Below are 18,709 nucleotides of genomic sequence, written 5' to 3' on the forward strand. Positions count from 1 at the left end.
GCGGACGCTCGCGCACGAAGACGGTTATTCTCCCAGCGCCGCGGGGGGAACTTCGCTGCCCGGAGCGCGTGAGCGCGAGGGCGGGGTCCCCGGAGTCGCGCGAGTTCACGCGCACACGGCGGTTACTGTTTTTTCTCTCTCTCTTCCCCCTGGCGGGCGGCAGAAGAAGTTGGGCTTCGGGCGCGCGCGCGCACGCAGGCGAGGCGCCGCCATTTCTTTTTCAAACCGGGCTGCGGCGCGCGCGCGCGCCCGCCGAGGGAGGAGCTTCCGAGTGAGAGTGGCGAGCCAGAGGGAGAGAGTGGGGGTTAGAGGCAGGCGGTCAGTTACCCAGGGCAATCAACATACACACTCACACAACAACAACAACAAATAACCTCAGAACCAGAATTTTAAGTAAGTGCGCGTTTTGCTTTGTCTTTACTTTCTTCTCCCCTCTCCAGCTTACCTTGAATGGGGCGAATATCTGTTAGTTTTCTTGTGTGTTCTTGGGAGGGGAGGAGCAGTTGGGAAAGTGTTTTGGTGCATTGTGAAATGTCCGGCTGTTTGTGTGCAGCGTGTAAAGTGGTGGTCAAGGGGGTCTTGCAGCTTTTGTTTGAAGTCCGCGGCACGTTGTGCATTTTCAGTGAGGAGGCGCTGCGGCCAGTGCACGTCCACCCCGCTTACGGAGGTGCAGTCGGCGTCCAGTGCAGCCGAAAACCTGAGTTCAGCTTGGTTTAAAGTACAGCGCGCGTCACACAGCACTATTTTTGACTTCAGTCTCACTATTGCGAGCTTTTTGACTTCAGTCTCACTATTGCATTCCAATGCACTCCACCACGGATGAACCCCGATATGCGAAAAGGTACAGGCAAGGCTGCCCTTGGATCCTAAGCATTGTACTGCTTCGTCGAAACTTTTTTCGCAAACCACTTTTGAGATAACGCATTTTTATGCGTCACTACTTTGTGATATTCGTTAATCGAAGCCTGACTGGGCCGCGAGGATCTGAAAAACTACAGGTATCTCTTTAAATACAGTTTGCATAGAAGCAGAAAAAGAACAGTCTTGTTAACTGTTGTGAAATGTGAAGAAGTAACTGTGTTACTAAGATGTTACGTTGCTCTTTTGCTGGTCACTTTAATGCTGGGAAAGCTTGGCTTCATCTTGTGTGGTGTTTTGAGTTGCGCATAAGCGGAGAATGTAACAGCATTTCACACCAAACGAAGAAACAACTTTTTCCCAAAAAAATGTTAACGTCACTTCCACTTGGATACAGAATTGTATTCGATATTTGTATTCTTGAACGAAGTCAAATTGCAGCTATTTAGAAAGATTGTTTCGATACAGAAAGACTCGTGTAGCCGTAAAGCTTAATTACTGAATGGCGAATTTTTGCTAAATGGTGTTCAAAACTTCCTGATGAATGTGGGTATAATTATTGCAACATGGATATATTGTGTAACTTGTCTAGAGAAATATTACATAGATAAAACAACTTTTTAGCGGCTAGTTCTACAAATTCAGGGAAAGTTTATTTTGTTTTGGGGGTGGGGTAAAAGTAAAGGTTGGTAATGGTAGATAAGATTGTGGAACTATTGATTCAAGGTACTGAAGCCAAACCGTTTCACATGGATGCTTATGTAAAAAGTGCATATTATTGATTTTACCAAGAACTACATTTTTAAAAAAAAACCTGTGCGCACGGTTACCTTTTGAGAGGCCTTGCTGAAATTTTGTTGAGAATTTTACGGATCAGTGGTCTTATAGAGAATAGTTTTGTCTTACTAATTAAAATAAATAATTGTTGACGACTGAGCAATTCAACCAAGTAAGAACGCCAAGTCAGCAAAGCGCTTTTGAGGCAATGAGCTATACTTTCATACACAAGTATTGAGAGATTTTGAGATCATTGATCTATGTCATTCAATGTTATCTTATTATTCTTGTTGTTTACCACCAGGGATGCAATTTTTATGTACTAAAAGCCACAAATGAATGACATAGTTGAATTTGCACCTTTAAAGATGGGGTTTTTACATTGGAGTGGGTTCATGTTACACACCATCTTCCACACAGACTTGACAGTGATGTCATGGTCCAATGGCTAAGGGGGAGTACAAGATGACTGCAGATTGGGCTCTGCTGCATAGACTTTAGCACACAGGTGGATACACATGCTGGTGTCTGCTGACACACACAAACATTTACAGAGGTGAACTCAGACACATGCTGTCACCCTTGATCTTCTTTGAGAGTAATTCCCTCCCTCCCTTTCGTCCCATTCTGTTAAGTCTATGGTATTTGCTGTGCAGCAGCTTTCAAGAAGTTGTGCACAGGCAATCTCCACTCACTATGATGGTTGGGACCTGAAAGGTCAGGACCTTTGTGGACAGTCACAACAGCAACAGATTTGAATGTCACTCCACTATCAGAGTACATGAATTTTGACATTCAAACAATGACATTGCTACTTCGAGTGAGACACGATGGCAGCAGATAACTACCTCAAAGAAAAGACGGCAAGGGCACATCCTACTGATGGGCAAATTGGAAGAGGAGCTCAGTTTTTGTTGTCAAAAATGAGCTGACCTATCATCTCAGTGACTCCCCCTGTTGGATCACAACCATTTCACAACCATTCCATTCAATCTAATGTGGAACTGGCACACTGCAGCAATCCGAACCTATGCACCAACCCTGGAAGCCATGGATGAGTCCAAGGAGGATTTCTATTCCAATTTTAAACCATGTACTGCATTCCCTGAAGGAGACAGTAATCTTACTATAAGGCAAATTCTTATCTTAAGGTAAAATCTTATTATACGTAAAATGCCAAGAGTTGGAAAGGGATGATTGGCAAGGAGGGAGTTGGGAAAGTGAACTCTCATCAAGTTGTCTTCTTGACAAAATGCTTGTGGTCTTGTTAGAACCAGCATTCAGTTTCATCAGAGTTTCATGACAGGTTCCCATAACTGTTGGATTGACTGCTGCCTAGACCACCGTTATCTCTGTCTGCCTGACCATAAAATGATAGCAGCGACAGAAACATTGCATCATGAAAATCAAAGCTGAAAGTCTTAGGAACTCCTGCAAAAAAAACTCTTCACATCAGAGACGACCTGATGACTTCGAATCCAAAGGAGGAGCAGAGTCACAACAGTGTCTGATGTCCACATAATTAGCACCCTGTGAAGAGATTCTTACCTTCTCTATCAGAAAACATCAGGACTGGGTTGATGAAAATGACCAGGTGATCCAGGAGCTAATTTACCACTGATACAAGGCTTTCTTAAATTGGGAACATCACCATCAAGGGAAAAGAAAAAATCTCTACAGCCATTTGAAGGCCCGAAGGCTGAGATCAAATGGCAAACCCATGATCTGAAGAACAGATAATGGGTGGAAAGAGCACAGGAGGTTCAACAGCTCATTGATAACTGTTATGTTCAGATTCTTCAGCGCTATCCTGATGGCCCAGATAACAAGGATCCACCACATGGAAAGTTTATTGATGTAGAGAGATGGACAGCATATGCTGGAAAGAGCACTTTTAAGAATTTCTCAAATGAGACAATGTCACTTTAGCAGTTTTAACTGAAAATTATGTGGGCTTTGGCACCAGACAGTGCCCTTGCTGAAATTCTAAAATTTGGCAGAAAGAAACATTTTGGCTCCAAATTCATAGCCTCATCTCCCACTTTTGGAAAGGAAGAAATGTCAGAGGATTTGAGAGGCACTATAATTTTGGCCATCATATTTGATTGTGATAACCACAGAGGTGTCTCCTTTTCTGTCTGCCACCGGGAAAGTTATGACAAAGATCTTCAACTAGCTCCTCTCAGTGGCTGAAATACTGCTTTCTAAGTCGGTGTGGATGCAATCCATTCAGAAAACCAGTAGATGTGATCTTCACTGAGCATATACTTCAACATCCTTAAATTTGGCTGCTCTCAGAAGTCCATCTCTTATCCTTTTCTTGAACATAATGGTATGCAAGCCATGATTTTTACCAAATGAATCCACAGCAGATCCAATCCCGGTGCAGATTCATGTCAAGCATGGCTACATTGCTCCAATACTTTTCTCAGTCTTTCTCACTGCAATACTTTATGTCATCTCCAATAAACTTCCTGCCAGAATGGAGCCAATGTTCAGGAAAAATGGGAAACTGTTCCATCTTGCCTCCATTCCAGAAAAAAAGATCCAATTTAGATTATATCTGCATATACATGTTCAGAAAACAAGCTCCAAAAGATAAGATCAGGGAACCTTGATTAATAAAGGATATTGAAGGTTTGATCAGGGAAAGGGAGAAAGAGTATGTCAGGTATAGGAAATTGCTATTGAATGAGGCCCTTGCAGTTTATAGGGGACATAAGGGAGAACTTAAGAAATTAGGAGAACAGAAAGGGGCCATGAAATGACCTTGGCAAGTAAGATTAAGGAAAATCCAAAGAAGTTACAAGTATATTAGAAGCAAGAGGTTACTAAAGACAGGGACCAAAGGGGCAACCTATGTGTGGAGCCAGCGCATATGAATGATGTTGTATGTTAATGTTTCTCATCACTATTCATGAGGGAGAATGATGTGGAAGCTGGAGAGTTAAGGGAGAGTATACTGATGTTCTGAAGTATGTCTGTATCAGGAAGGCAGAAGTGTTAGAAATAATGAAGCACATTAGGGTGGATAAATCTCCAGGATTTGATGGGATCTATCAAGGATGCTAAGGAAAGGAAGGGAGGAGATTGCTGGGGCTCTGACAGAGATTCTTAATTAGCCACAAATGAGGTAGGAGAAGACTGGGTTATAGCTAATATCCCCTTTTTCCAAAAGGGCAAGAGGGATAAACCTGGAAATTACAGGCCACTGAGCCCTTGCATCAGTGGTAGGGGAAGTTGGAGAAGATTGAAGGACAGGATTTATGTTCAGTTGGAAAGGCAGGGATTGACTGGAAGTCATGGTTTTGTGAAAGGGAGATCATGTATCACAAATCTGAGCTTTTTGAATTCGTAACTACAAAAATTATGGAAGGTAGCATGATGGACATGGTTTATATGGAATTCAATAAGATTTTCACAAGATTCTGCATGATGGATTGATCCAGAAGGTGAAGGTACAGGGGATCTGAGGAATGTTGGCAAACTGGATCTAAGGTTGTCTTGGTGATGGGAAGTAGGGGATAGTAGTGGATGGGTGTTTTTCTGATTTGAAGTCTGTAACAAGTGGTGTACTGCAATGATCTGTGCTGGGACCTTTGCAATATATAATAAATGAGAACATACATGGTATGAATAGTAAATTTGCAGACAACACAACATTTGGTGGAGTCATAGGTAACAAGGTTGTCTAAGGATACGGCAGGACATCGCTCAGCCAGAAAGTTGGGCAGAGCAGTGCCAATGGAATTTAATCCAGACAAGTTTGAGGGAATGCACTTTAGCATTGATGTATGGAGGAATCTTGGGGTGCAAGTCCATAGATCCATGAAAGTGGTGACACAGGTAGATAGAGTAGTGAAGAAGGCATTTGGTATGCTTGCATTCATGGGTCGAAGCATTGAGTCTGAGAGTTGGGACGTTGTCTTGCAGCTGTACAAAACATTTGTTAGAGTGCATTTGGAGTTTTATGTACAGTTCAGGCTGCCACAGTACAGGAAGGATGTGATTGCAATAGAGAGAGTGCAGAAGAAATTCACCAGGAAGTTGCCTAGAATGGAGGGCTGTGATATAAGGAGAGATTGTATCAGCTGGGTTTATTCTCACTGAAAGGTAGGAGGCTGAGGAGTGACCTTATAGAGATTTATAAAATCGAGGGGCACAGTGCAAGGAAGTCTTGGCTAGAAGCATAGATTTAAGGTAAAGAAAAGAAATATAGAGTCATGGAGTCATACAGCATGGAAAGAGACCATTCAGCTCACCATATCCATGCTGACCAGTGGGCACCCATTGTATTAATTCCATCTTCCAGCACTTGGCACATGGCCTTCAATGCCTCAGTGATTCAAATGCTTGCCTAGACATCTCTTAAATGCTGTTGGCAACTTTGCTTTCACCACCATGTCACTGATGAAAATCACTGCCACTTTGTGTTCCAGCATGGCTTTTGGCTGTCTTAGGAAAAGTATTTGATGATCAATAGCTCAAACTCTATATGTGACTCATGGTACAGCAAGTAGCAGTAATTCCTGTCCTCTTGTAAGCCTCTGAGATGGATGGACTGCAGCAGGTGTTTAATTTTGGAGAGCCACCACCAATGCTGTCTTTGCAAAATCCTCCAAATCAAATGACTTAGGGTTTGCCTACGAATAAAGTTTGGGTCTGTACTTTTGAGTTTAGAAGGATGAGAGGTGATCTTATTGAAATCTAGAGAAGGCTGAAGGCAGTTATAGGGTGGACATTGATTATATTTCCCAAGTGAGGGTATTTAGAATTGGGCAATATTGTTTCAGAATAAAGGTTGAGCAATTTCTGCTCATTCTTTGGAATTCTCTCTTCCAGAGAGTTGTGGAGACAAAGTCATTGAATACAGTCAAGTGGAGATTGACAGACATTTGAATTATTAAGCTGTTAAGGAGCAAGAGTGGAAAAGTGGTATTCAGGCCAAGACTGGATCAGCTGCAATCTTATTAAATGGTGAGATGGGCTTGAAGGTCAGATTGGCTGCTTTCTGATGTTTTAAAAAATAGTGTTGTTTCCTTAAGAGCATTCAGGCCATACTGTTTTGGCAATAATTTCTCAGCAAAGAAAACTATAGCAGTAATTTGTTTTAAATCCACTTACTACATAATAATGCTGTTGCATGTTGTCCACTAAGTTGCCACATTTAAAAAAAAATGTTTTCTGTGTGTTGAACATTTAAAGATAATGAGATTCCAAAGCTACAGCATATGCTATCTTCGAAAAGCTTGGAAAGAATTCACTTTAATAAGGTGGGTAATAACATTACTTTAGTTTTGTCACTGATCCATCCTTGATTGTGTCTCCTGTAGTTTACCTTTCCTTCAATCACTGCACTTAGTACATCTTGAGATCCATGGTCACTCATGACCACTCCCTTTGTTTTCTTGAATGGATGCCCAAGCAGACCCCACCTCTCACTGCCATCATCCTCCAGGCTGGACTTCCGCATGCATTAGACAGCTTCTCCACATTGTTCATACTGAAAGGTGTTATTTTCATGAACATTTTGTTCTAGGCCTAGGTCTGTAGTCACTCTTTTCCAAAATGTAGACTATATAGGTGTAGTTTCCTGATCTTGCTTTGAACTGGGAAATTTCATCAACTTTATAATTAGCAAATCATGCTCCATTGCTTTCTCTCCCCTTTGCTCATCCCAGCCCTTTCCATCTTGACTTCTGTATTTCCACCAAAATCTACTCTAAACTCCCATGGATATCTTGGGAACATTACCTCCTGAAATGTCTGCAAGAACTCTCTCCCATTCTCTCCATGGCATCTGTCTAGTGGTGGCACTTTACAAAATAACACTGCCTTTGTCTCAACCTACTTTATAACTACCAAGGATCCAAACACTCCTTCCAGATGGGTAAAACATTTTACATTCTTCAAACATTGAGTTTGGTGCTTAAGATGTATATCTTTGTGTTATAGGAGGTCAGATCAGATTAAGATATAATTGCTTTATTTTAACCATTCAGTTTGCATGCATGTTCCTAAACTTTTTTTTACAAAAAAAGGGCAGGCATGGTAGTGTAGCAGTTAGCATAACGCTATTACAGCACTAGCGAGCCGGATTCAATTCCGGTCGCTGTCTGTAAGGAGTTTGTACGTTTTCCTCCAGGTGCTCCGGTTTCCTCCCATAATCCAAAGATGTATGGGTTACAAAGTTCTGTGCATGCTACGTTGGTGCCGGAAGCATGGCGACACTTGTGGGCTGCCCCCAGAACATTCTACGCAAAAATGCATTTCACTGTGTTTCGATGTACATGTGACTAATAAATCTTATTTTAAGGTCACTTATAATTCTGCTTGTCACTCTTTCTATATTCTTGGCATGCTATACTATTTCAACAAAACACTATGCTCATACATATTTATGTTACTATTTACATCACCCATGGATGCATCTTGTTTCTTTACCATTCCCATTTTCACTCCTTTTTGCTTCCTGCCATCATTCTCATTAAGTTAATTCTGGTCTTGGTCCCATCAGAGCTTTCCCAATAATTTTCACGTTATCCCTTTTCCATGTGCATTTGCATTTTTTAAAAAAAAAGTGTAACAATCAATCAATCAATATAGGTCATCAAACTGAAACATTGAATCTATTTTTGTATCACAGATATTGCCTGAACAGTTGAACTTTTGTACAGTTTTCTTTATTCATATTTACTTTTATTGTTAAAGACCATTGCTAAAAACTTATAGCTGAATCCTAGATTATGTACAGAACAATTCTCTTTTGCATTTGATGACATTCCATCTGTGGTGGAAAGTACCCTTCTCTTAATTTTTCTCATGGGGCATTGGAGAATGCCGGTCTTCAGAGGCCATGCGTCTAAGCAGCTTGATTCTTTTTTTGTTGTTGCATTGCTGCTAGTGGAGCTTGAATACCTTCACTTGAGGCATGGAAATGACGAACTTTGAAAAAGAGTAATATCAATAATTAAGTTAATGGAGGAAGTTGGTATTCAGAGTTTGAGAGCTACTCTCTCATTGATTTACAAGTACAAAGAAAATGCATGCATTTGCATTCCAGTGTTCAGACATCCTCCATTTTAGTTCTTCAGTGGACTGCAGCACACACTCTGTTTTCTCGTTCATGAGTCTTGGGTTCTGACCCCTTGATTTTTTTCATTCAAATATTTCAGACTAGGGGTTTTGTAGCTACCAGGAATGTATACTACTGAACTAGAACTATAGAATATTAGAGCAAAAGAATTGAAAGCGAGTACACCATTCTGTTTCCTGCAGCTGCTCTCCTACTCGCCTTGGCACCACTTTCTTGCACTAACCCCATATTGCTTGATTTCTATAATATTCAAAAATCTATCAATCTTTGTCTTGAATATACTCTGTAGCAGAAACTCCACAGTCCTCCTGGGTGGAGAATTGCCAAGAATTTCAACTCTGGATGAAGAAATATCTCATCTCATTCCAGATGCATGACCTGGTTATTCTGAGATTGTGAGCCCAAGTTCTAGACTCCTTAGCTGGTGGAAATATCCTCCTTGCATCTACCATGCCAAGTTCTTCAAGATTTTTGTATGTTGCACTGAGATCATCTCTCATTCTTCCAAATTGATGATATAGAATCTCCTCAGAGGACAATTCCAACCCACACTCCCTGAAATCCCAGGAATCAATATGGTGAACCCTCCTGTCACAAATATATCCTTCCTAAAATGGGGAGACTAGACTTGTATAGAATATTCAAGGGGCAATCTTACTGGAGTCCTATATAAATAGATAAGTTAGCTTTTACTGTAAGAAAATTTAAAATTTGACACAATAAAATATACTCTGGAGGAACTCAGTGGGTCAGGCAGCATTTTAAAATTTGCTATTTTACTTGTCTGTCTACTTGTGTGTTAAATTTCTTGGTTCATATACAAGGACACCCAGGTCCCTCCTGAGCACCAACATCTTTCAGTCTCTTGCCATTTAAAAATACACTTTTTCCACCAAAGTGGATGATCTTACCATATTTTCCACATTGTATTCTATCTGTCATGTCCTTGCCCTTTCACTTGCCTTATTTACATGTTCCTCGCGCCCCTCAGCATCCTCCTCATAACTTGCATTGCCACTTGGCTTTATATCATCAGCAAATATGGATATATAATACTTGGCCCTCTCATCCAGTCATTGATATAGATTATGAACAGCTGGGCCCCAGCACTGATCCCTGGTGCACCCCTCCAGTTGTAGCCTCCTAGTTTCAAAATAATCCATTATTTCAATTGTTTTATTTGGTAAGCTATACAACTTACAATTTGGCAACACAGGTGCACCTCAAGGATGCATGCTTAGCCCACTGCTCTACTCTCTCTACACTCATGACTGTGTGGGTAGGTACAGCTCAAACGCCATCTATAAATTTGCTAGAACCTCAGATGGTGATGAGGAGGCGTACAGGAGTCAGATGGATTGGTTGGTTGAGTGGTATCACAACAACAACCTTGCACTCAATGTCAGCAAGACCAAGGAATTAATTGTGGACTTCAGAAAGGGGAAGACTGGAGAACACACATCAGTCTTCATTGAGGGGTCAGCAGTGGAAATGATGAGCAGCTTCAAATTCCTGGACGTCAACATCTCAGAGGATCTATCTTGGGCCCAACACATTGATGCAATCGTGAAGAAGACACACCAGTGGCTCTACTTCATTAGGAGTGCCAAAAACTCTTGAAATTTCTACAGATGTACGGTGGAGAGCATTCTGACTGGTTGCATCACCGCCTGGTATGGAGGTTTCAATGTGCAGGATCACAAGAGGCTGCAGAGGGTTGTAGACTTGGCCAGCTCCATCATGGGCACAACCCTCCACTCCATGGAGGACATCTGCAAGAAGGATCATCCATCATTTAAGGACCCTCGCCACCTGAGACATGCCCTCTTCAGGTTACAATCATCGGGGAGGAAGTACAGGAGCCTGAAGACTCTCACTCAACGTTTCAGGAACAGCCATGAACATGACCTCATTATTTCTCTTTTGCACTGTTTATTTATTTTTGTAACATAGTAATTTTGTCTTTGTCTTGCACTCTACTGCTACTGCAAAACAACAAATTTCATGACATACATCAGTGATAATGAACCTGATTCTGATTCCCCTTAATTCCCCAATGTGTTCTAATTTTGTTCAATAACCTCTTGTACTGCATGTTATCAAAGGCCTTCTGAACCAGAACCATTGGCTGTCCCTCATTTATTCTGCTAGTTAGAAGAGTCTACCTGTGATACTACTTTCAATGAACTATGCACTTGTACACCAAGGTCCCTCTGTTCCATTACACTCCCTGCTGCCATACTATTCATAGTATAAGTCCTACGCTGGTCTGATTTTCCAAAATGTGTTACCTCACACTTATCTATTGAAACCCATTTGCCACTCCTTGGCCCACCTCCCTAACTGATCAAGATCCCCCTGCAATCAATATAATAACCTTCACTATCAACAACACCTAATTTCATGTCATCTGCAAACTTACTGATCAAATCTTGTGCATTTGATCCAAATCATTTATATAAATAATGAATAACAAGGGTCCCATCCCTGTGGCACACCACTGATCACTGGCCTCCATTTTTGAGAAACAACCTTCAACCACCACCCTCTGCTTCCCACCTTTGAGCCAATTTTGAATCCACCTAATGGATTCTCCCTGGATTCCATGGGACCTAACCTTCTAGACCAGCCTACCACATGTTAGTTGTCATGGCCAGTTGTCATATAAACTGGTTACCTGTAACAGTTGAATTTAGTGAGTCCTAGGAGCTGCAATGTAATTTGAGATGCTGTTTCTCAAGCTTATGTTAGACATCATTGGAACAGTGCAGCAGACCGATGATGAGATCAGAGTGGCAGTGAGATGGATAATTAAAGTAACAGGCAACTGAAAGCTTAGGGTCACCCTTGTGGACTGATAAAGAAGTTTAGGAAAGTGTAACCCAAATTTTGTTTGATTTCTCCATTGTAGAGTGGGAGAATTATGCAGTCAGAGATTCCATCACACCTTCTACATATACTCGTCCCGGCCCTCTCAGGTCACACCTTGCTCTGGGAAACTCGTGGCACTCCCACAGTAATCAGGAAAAGGATTTGTGTGAGATTCTTGGCACCCTGATTCCCAGCACAGAGGTGTGTGGCAGTTAGGATGGCAAAAGTCCATGCCATGTTCCTGGCAGAGTAGCATCTAGCAGCGGGGAGGGCAGTGGTTTGTGCCAAGTTCCCAGGAGAACAGCACTCTGGGTAATGCATCTCTCTAAAATAGTGCTGTAATGGCCTCTTATTTTTAAGTTCCATTCTCGTCCTAGATTACAGGATCCACCCTGAACATTAAGTGAGGTGTCTGTGTACTTAAAAACATTTTAAATCTTCTGTAATGCACTTGAGTCGCTAATTTTATTTGTGTTGTACCTTTACACTATTATTTGTTATTCTACTTGGACTCCTAATATTTTCTGTAATAATTTCTACAATAGTTTGAGATGCACAGGAAAAACCTTTGATGTCTATTTGTCACCTGATTCATGCCATGCACATTTGGCAGTTCTGATAAACAGATTTGTAAAGGGATTTTCACTATTCCACTTGAGAGTTTTGGAATGCGAGATAATGCCCATAAAATATTGAGGCTGAAGTGTTAAATCTCTTGCAACACAAGGCATTTAGTTCATCACCTCCTACTCCCAAAGTTATTCACTTTTTGGAATTAAAGTATTTGAATTCATCCGCAAATCTGGGATTGTGTGGGCACAGAGCTTGCAGGAGTGGTACATAGTGACATTGTAACGTTATAAGTAGGAGGCATGTTTTCTATGTTTACATCTGTTTATGGATACAGATGTTTGGCTCTAGGAATCATTGAATGATACAATGCAAGAGTAAGTGTGCCTGTGCTGCCTCTTTGAAAGAGCTATTCTGCTGCTGTTTTTCATAGCCTTATAATTTGTTTACCTTCAGTCCAATCCCAATTTGAAAGTTGAATGCTCTTCAAGATCCCTTTTTAAGCACTTTTTTTTTCCAGATTTTAACAGTTTACTATGTTTCAAAAAATATTCTCCTCTCACCACTTCTAGTTTCCTTATATCTATTGACTTTTCCACCACTGGAAACTATCTTTTTTCATAGTATCAAAACCCTTATTGATTTTGTACATCTCCCATTAAGTTTTCCTTGTTTATATTATTTGGGATGTAGATGCACAGGGAATGCCAGCATTAATTGTACTAATAACTCCTGAGGATGTGGACATGCCTGACTTTATTTATTGACAAGTTACATATGGAACAGAATATTGCACAAACATGGGTGACCTTTGATGGTTTTCCTCCAGTATTGTCTAGGGGCTGGGATGATTGACCTCTATCAACCATACCCTACACAAAGGAGGCTGCTGTGACCTCAAAAACTGGAACATTCTCCATTTGATGCCCATTGACCTTAACTTTAGGTATGTGTGGTACTAATCCTAGTCTGCTGTTGATCAATCCTGATTCAATGAGCGTTTCGCTGAGTTGAATGTAATTGTTGATTGTTGGATATGCTGTACTGTGGTTAAAGATGGTGGTTGAATTCTGCTGATGGTCCAAGCTGCTTAATGGATGCCAAATTTTGAGTGACCAGATCTGTTCTGAATCTATTTCATTTAGCCCGATGGAAAGTACCACACAACACAATGGAGATGTCCTCGTTTTGAAGATGGGATGTTGTCTTCTGAAAGACTGCAGTGCTCACTAGTACCAAAGCTTCATAGACATTGCACTTGGGTTACAAGGATGCATAGATAGACTCTTCTTTAACAAGTAGATTTGATGTGGACAAGGGGAGTTGGGTTAATCCATTGTGTTGATTCTTCTCTAATGAACAGCCACAGATTCTCCAAACGGTCCATGTAATTGAAGACCCATACCCCGGTGCCTTTGTAATAAGTCTCTACACTCTCTTAATATCCTTTCTGCAGTGTGATCCTCAGAAATTTTTCTTCTTGGAGCATTCTTGATCAAACACTAATTACAGAAGAGCATCAGACACCCTGGTAGTATCCAATTGTGAGAACTCCTTTATAATTTGCATTTATGATACCAGCGCTATGATATGAGTGTTAGATTTATAATAGCCATGAATCCTGTGTATTATCAAGTACAGTTTCAGTTCAGTATTTTACCTTTTTTGCTTTTGAATTATGGTAAGATTAAAAATAGTTTGTGTTATAATGGTGCAGTTGATATGCTGCTGGGCTATTGATCTAGAGGCCTGTTCTAACAATCCAGAGATTGTAGCCCCAATTTAAACTACAGGCAAGTTATTGCATAGTAGCATAATTGATACATTTTTTTTCTTTTACCTTAGCTGCAATTTTTCTGATGCATGGTCTTTGTTCAAATTCCACATTTAAAACTGCGCTCAGTTGTCACTGTGCACTTGTACCTTGCTACCTGAGAAAACATGCAGAGGACTTAATTAAAATGTCATGGGTACACTTTTTAGAACTAATTACTCAGGATTGTTGCTGATTCTTTAGAAGGAAGAGTACTTGTATTTTACACTGCAATTTGGATGCAGTTAGCCAGCCTGTGGAACTTCATCCAAAATTTTGAGTTACCATTTCAAACTCCAGTTTTAAGAACCCTACATCCATTTGAGTGGTTGTTTACCTATGATTGAATGCTGATTCTTCTGCTGCAGGAACACATCAAATTATCTAAGCCTGTAGATGCTGAAATTGGATTGGTAAAGCTAAAGAGCATAAGAAGCAGGCGTATGACTAATGCTGTGCCATTCTATCATGATATAAAACCAAAGAATGAAGTGTCGTTGAGAATAAATTTGTGCACCCACTAAGATTAGTGGCTATTTTGGAATTTTTGTCAGTTGAACTCCAGAAATTATATGCTAATATTTGTCAGTGATGACCAGTAACCTAGAAATGTTACACTCAACAGAAATTTAATGTACCTATTCTGCAACAAACATTTCTTGCCATGACTGTGGCAAATTTTCTCAGTGCTAGAATCCAGAATGTATGTTCATGCTAGCTAACAAGCTTTGAGATTTCATTTTGCTCGAGTACTTGACTGTAACATGAAGAATAGTAAAATGGGTCAGCCAAGGATGTGATGTTTGATTTAGTGGTAGTCCTGTATAGAAAATTTCGTCTCTTCGTCTTGGGTCTTGTGAAATATATGGAACAACTGTTGTAAAGATGGTGGAAGTAGCAATTATCAGACCTTTTCAGTGATAAAGTATTGTAGCCACTAATTCCAAACAAAATCAGAATCAGGATTATTTTCACTGACTTATTTGATGTGAAATTGTTTTTCGGCAGCAGTACAGTTGAAAGACAAAAATTACTATAAATTACAAAATAAGTAGGGCAAAAAAAGGAATAATGAGATAATTTCATGGACCCTTCAGAAATCTGATGGCAGAGGGGAAGAAGCTGTTCCTAAGTTGTTGTGTGTGTCTTCAGGCTCCTGTACCACCTCCCCCGATGGTAGTAATAAGAAGAGGGCACATCCTGTATGGTGAGGGTCCTTGGTGATGGATGCTGCCGCCTTGAGGCACTGGCTCTTGAACTTGTCTTCGATGATGGGGGAGGGTTGTGTCCGTGGTGGTGTTGGCTGAGTCTACAATCCTCTTGAGATCCGGTGCGTTGGAGCCTTCGTACCAGGCTGTGATACAACCAGTCAGAATGCTGTCCACCATACATCTATAGAAATTTGCAAGAGTCTTTAGTGACATACCTAATGAAATAGAGCCATTGGCATGCTGCCTTCATGATTGCATTAATGTTTTGGGCCCAGGATAGATCTTCCGAGATGTTGATACCCAGGAACTTAAAGCTGCTCACGCTTTCCACTGCTGACCCTCAATGAGGACTGGTGTGTGTTCTCCCGACTTCCCCTTCCTGAAGTCCACAGTAAATCCCTTGGTCTTGCTGACGTTGAGTGTGAGGTTGTTGTTGTTGCGACACCACTCAACTACCTGAACTATTTCACTCCTGTACATTGCCTCGTTGCCATCTGGGATTCTGCCAACAATGGTGGTGGACCAGCAAATTTTTAGATGGTGTTTGAGCTGTGTTTAGCCACAGTCGTGAGTGTAGAGCAGTGGGCTAAGCACTCATCCTTGAGCTGTGCCTGTGTTGATTGTCAGCGAGGAGATGTTATTACCAATCTGCACTGACTGTAGTCTCCCAATAAGGAAGTCGAGGATCCAGTTGCAGAGGGAGGTACAGAGGCCCAGGTTTTGATGATTTATACTGAGGGGGTGATGGTGTTGAACACCAAGCTGTAATCAATAAACAGCATGCTGACGTATGCTTTGCTGTTGTCTAGGTGCTCCAAAGCAGAGTGGAGAGCCAGTGAGATTGCTTCCAGTGTCGACCTGTTGTGGCTGTAGGCAAATTACAGTGGGTCCAGGTCCTTAGGCAGGAGTTAAATCTAGTCATAACCAACCTCTCAAAAGACTTCATCACAGTAGATATGAGTACTACTAGGTGATCGTCATTGAGGTAGCGCACCCTGCTTCTGTTGGGCACCAGTATGATTCCTGCCCTTTTGAAGCAAGTGGGAACCTCAGACTGCTGTAGTGAGAGGTTGAAGATGTCCTTGAACGCTCCAGCCAGTTGGTCAGCACAGGTTTTCAGTACCTGGCCAGGTACACAAGGGCCTGACGCCTTGTGAGTGTTCACCCACTTGGAGGATGTTCTGATGTCAGCCTCCAAGACGTGTCACAGGATTGCCAGATTCTGTGGGGATTCACACAGGTGTAGTGTTGTTCTCCCTTTCAAAGGGTGCATAAAAAGAGATTTACAGTTGGCAATGTTGCCATGGACATGTACCCCAGAATTCAGGGATGTGACCGTGTTGAAATGAAAATTTGACTGCTGATGCCTGAATTTTTGATGCTGAAGACGTAACTTATGCCTGGAACATGATGTGCTGCATAATTCTATATTTCTTATATTTCCTTATGACACAGATGGAGGCCATTCGGCACATCAGGTCTATGCCTGCCTGGCTGCATTCCCATCAGTCCCATTCCCCAAACTTATTTCCCTGTAACCTATTCCCCCATGTGGCCATCAATTCGTTCCAATTATTTTGTCATGCTTTGACACTAGACACGATTTACAATTGCCAATTAATCTACCATCATGTCTTTGGGATATAGGAGGAAACCAGAGCATCTGGGGAAGAAACCTACATTCTTATAGGAAGATCATACAACTTCCACACAGCATCCAAAGTGGGTGTAATTTCAGGAACAAAGCTTCATGTATTAAGTGAAAATCAGAAAAATGTGCTTACTGGAAATCTACAATAAAAACAGAAAATTGCAGGAAACACTTAGCAGGTTGGGTAGCAACTGTCAAAAGAGAAACAGTGTTATTATCTCGGGTGAAAGACCTGTCATTAGAAGTGGGAAATTGAGGAAATGTTAGTTTTAAGTTGCAGAGGTGGGGGATGGATAGATCGCACTAGGGTGAAGTTGGGGTTGCTGAGATGATCCCACATTGATTGATTGAAAAAAATTATTGAAATGCAGCTCGGAGCTGTCACAGAAATTTGAAGCCAAAAGGAGAATGCCCTGCAGATTAGGCAGTGTCTATGGAGAGAGAAAATCTTGGTTAATATTACAAATGGTAACTTTGCATCAGAACTGGACAATTTTGATACAAAGAGAGGCAAGTTATCTGCATGAGGCCACAAAGAGAAAGTTCAGAGTTGGATGGAGAATTAAAATGGAGGGCAACTGGAATCACTGCAAAGCAGTCACCCAATCTGCATTTCCTCTCGCCAAAGTAGAGGAGAGCACGTGGGGGACATGTTCATGCTTTAATGGTCATTGTGGAATATTCTCTGGGATGTTACTGTTGGATAGGAATGCATACTTATTGAGTAGAAAAAAAATTAGCTATTGACTCTTTATGACACTGAGGTAGACTTTTGATTTGAGTTAAAATATGGTTGGAAGGTATCAGACAGTACAAGGTTAAAGTTCTGCACTCAGTGGCACGATATTACAAGTGGTGCTTTTTGACTTCAACTATATTAACAACTTAAAATAAAAAGTTATCCCTGTTTGTGAATCAGATAATGAGACAAAAAGTGATGTGGATTGGAGATGGAAGTTGCAAAAAGTGGGCAGAACTTCAGATGGAATTTAGGGACAATTTGGGATGGGCAGTAGATACTGGCATTGCCAGTGATGTTTGCGTCCCATGAATAAATTTTGCTTTGGATTCCCAGATGAGCACCCTGCAGAAACACACTGTCCCTGGCAAACATGTAGATTGCATACAGTGTCAGAGGTCAAGATTAAACCCAGGCCCCTGAAGCTGTGAGACAACATTAAGTGCTGCACCACTGTATCATCAGGGTGAAATATACTGGCAAAGAATTTGTTTTATTTCTGTGGAGTTCGGCTGGATCATTCTGTTTAACTTTGGGGAATAAGAGTTGAACAAGGGCCTTTGTTAGTGAAGGTTGGTTTGGTTGATTGAGTCAGCACTTGGATGTATTCTTGATTTCTCAGTTCATTTGAAGTAAACAGGGGTTGTTACTAACACAGGCCGGTGAAGTCCATCTTGGGGGTATTGACTGCAGCTTTGCAGGAGTTGTCTACATTCTGAACAAATTTAAAAGTACATTTTTAGACATTCTTTTTTTAGCTTGTTATTGCAAGGTGAATAGGAACTAAGAAACTAGGAAAGATTGCTGGAGGAAATGGTCTAGGTTGTCAAAGATGGTTAAAATGAGAAAAAAAATTGAAAGCATGGAGTGAAAGGTGGAAGCACTGTTTAGTAACTAAATAAATTGCATTTTTTTTAGTATATAAATTTGCAAAATATGTGCTGGTAGGTAGAGAGAACAAGTGATACATTTTTGGGACCTTTTTTGTTGCTCATAAGGTTAGCATTTATTGGCCCTCCCCTTTAGAAAGTAGTGGTAACCCTTGAAATACTGCAGGCCTGGTGAAATCACTATCACAATACTGTTGGGTGGGAATTCCAGGATTTGGACCCAGAGACATGAA

General features: G+C 41.1%; 1 protein-coding gene across 1 annotated transcript in view; it reads left to right on the top strand.

Moving 5' to 3' along the window:
• Positions 1-494: 494 nt before the first annotated feature.
• The window catches only part of grb10b (growth factor receptor-bound protein 10b), a 135,425-nt gene continuing 117,210 nt past the window's right edge, over positions 495-18,709 (top strand). The window contains 1 exon segment of the mRNA XM_052016263.1: positions 495-998. The gene's annotated coding sequence lies outside the window, so the exon portion shown is untranslated.

The sequence above is a fragment of the Pristis pectinata genome, chromosome 5, assembly GCF_009764475.1.
Source record: "Pristis pectinata isolate sPriPec2 chromosome 5, sPriPec2.1.pri, whole genome shotgun sequence".
In the NCBI taxonomy this organism is placed as follows: domain Eukaryota; kingdom Metazoa; phylum Chordata; class Chondrichthyes; order Rhinopristiformes; family Pristidae; genus Pristis; species Pristis pectinata.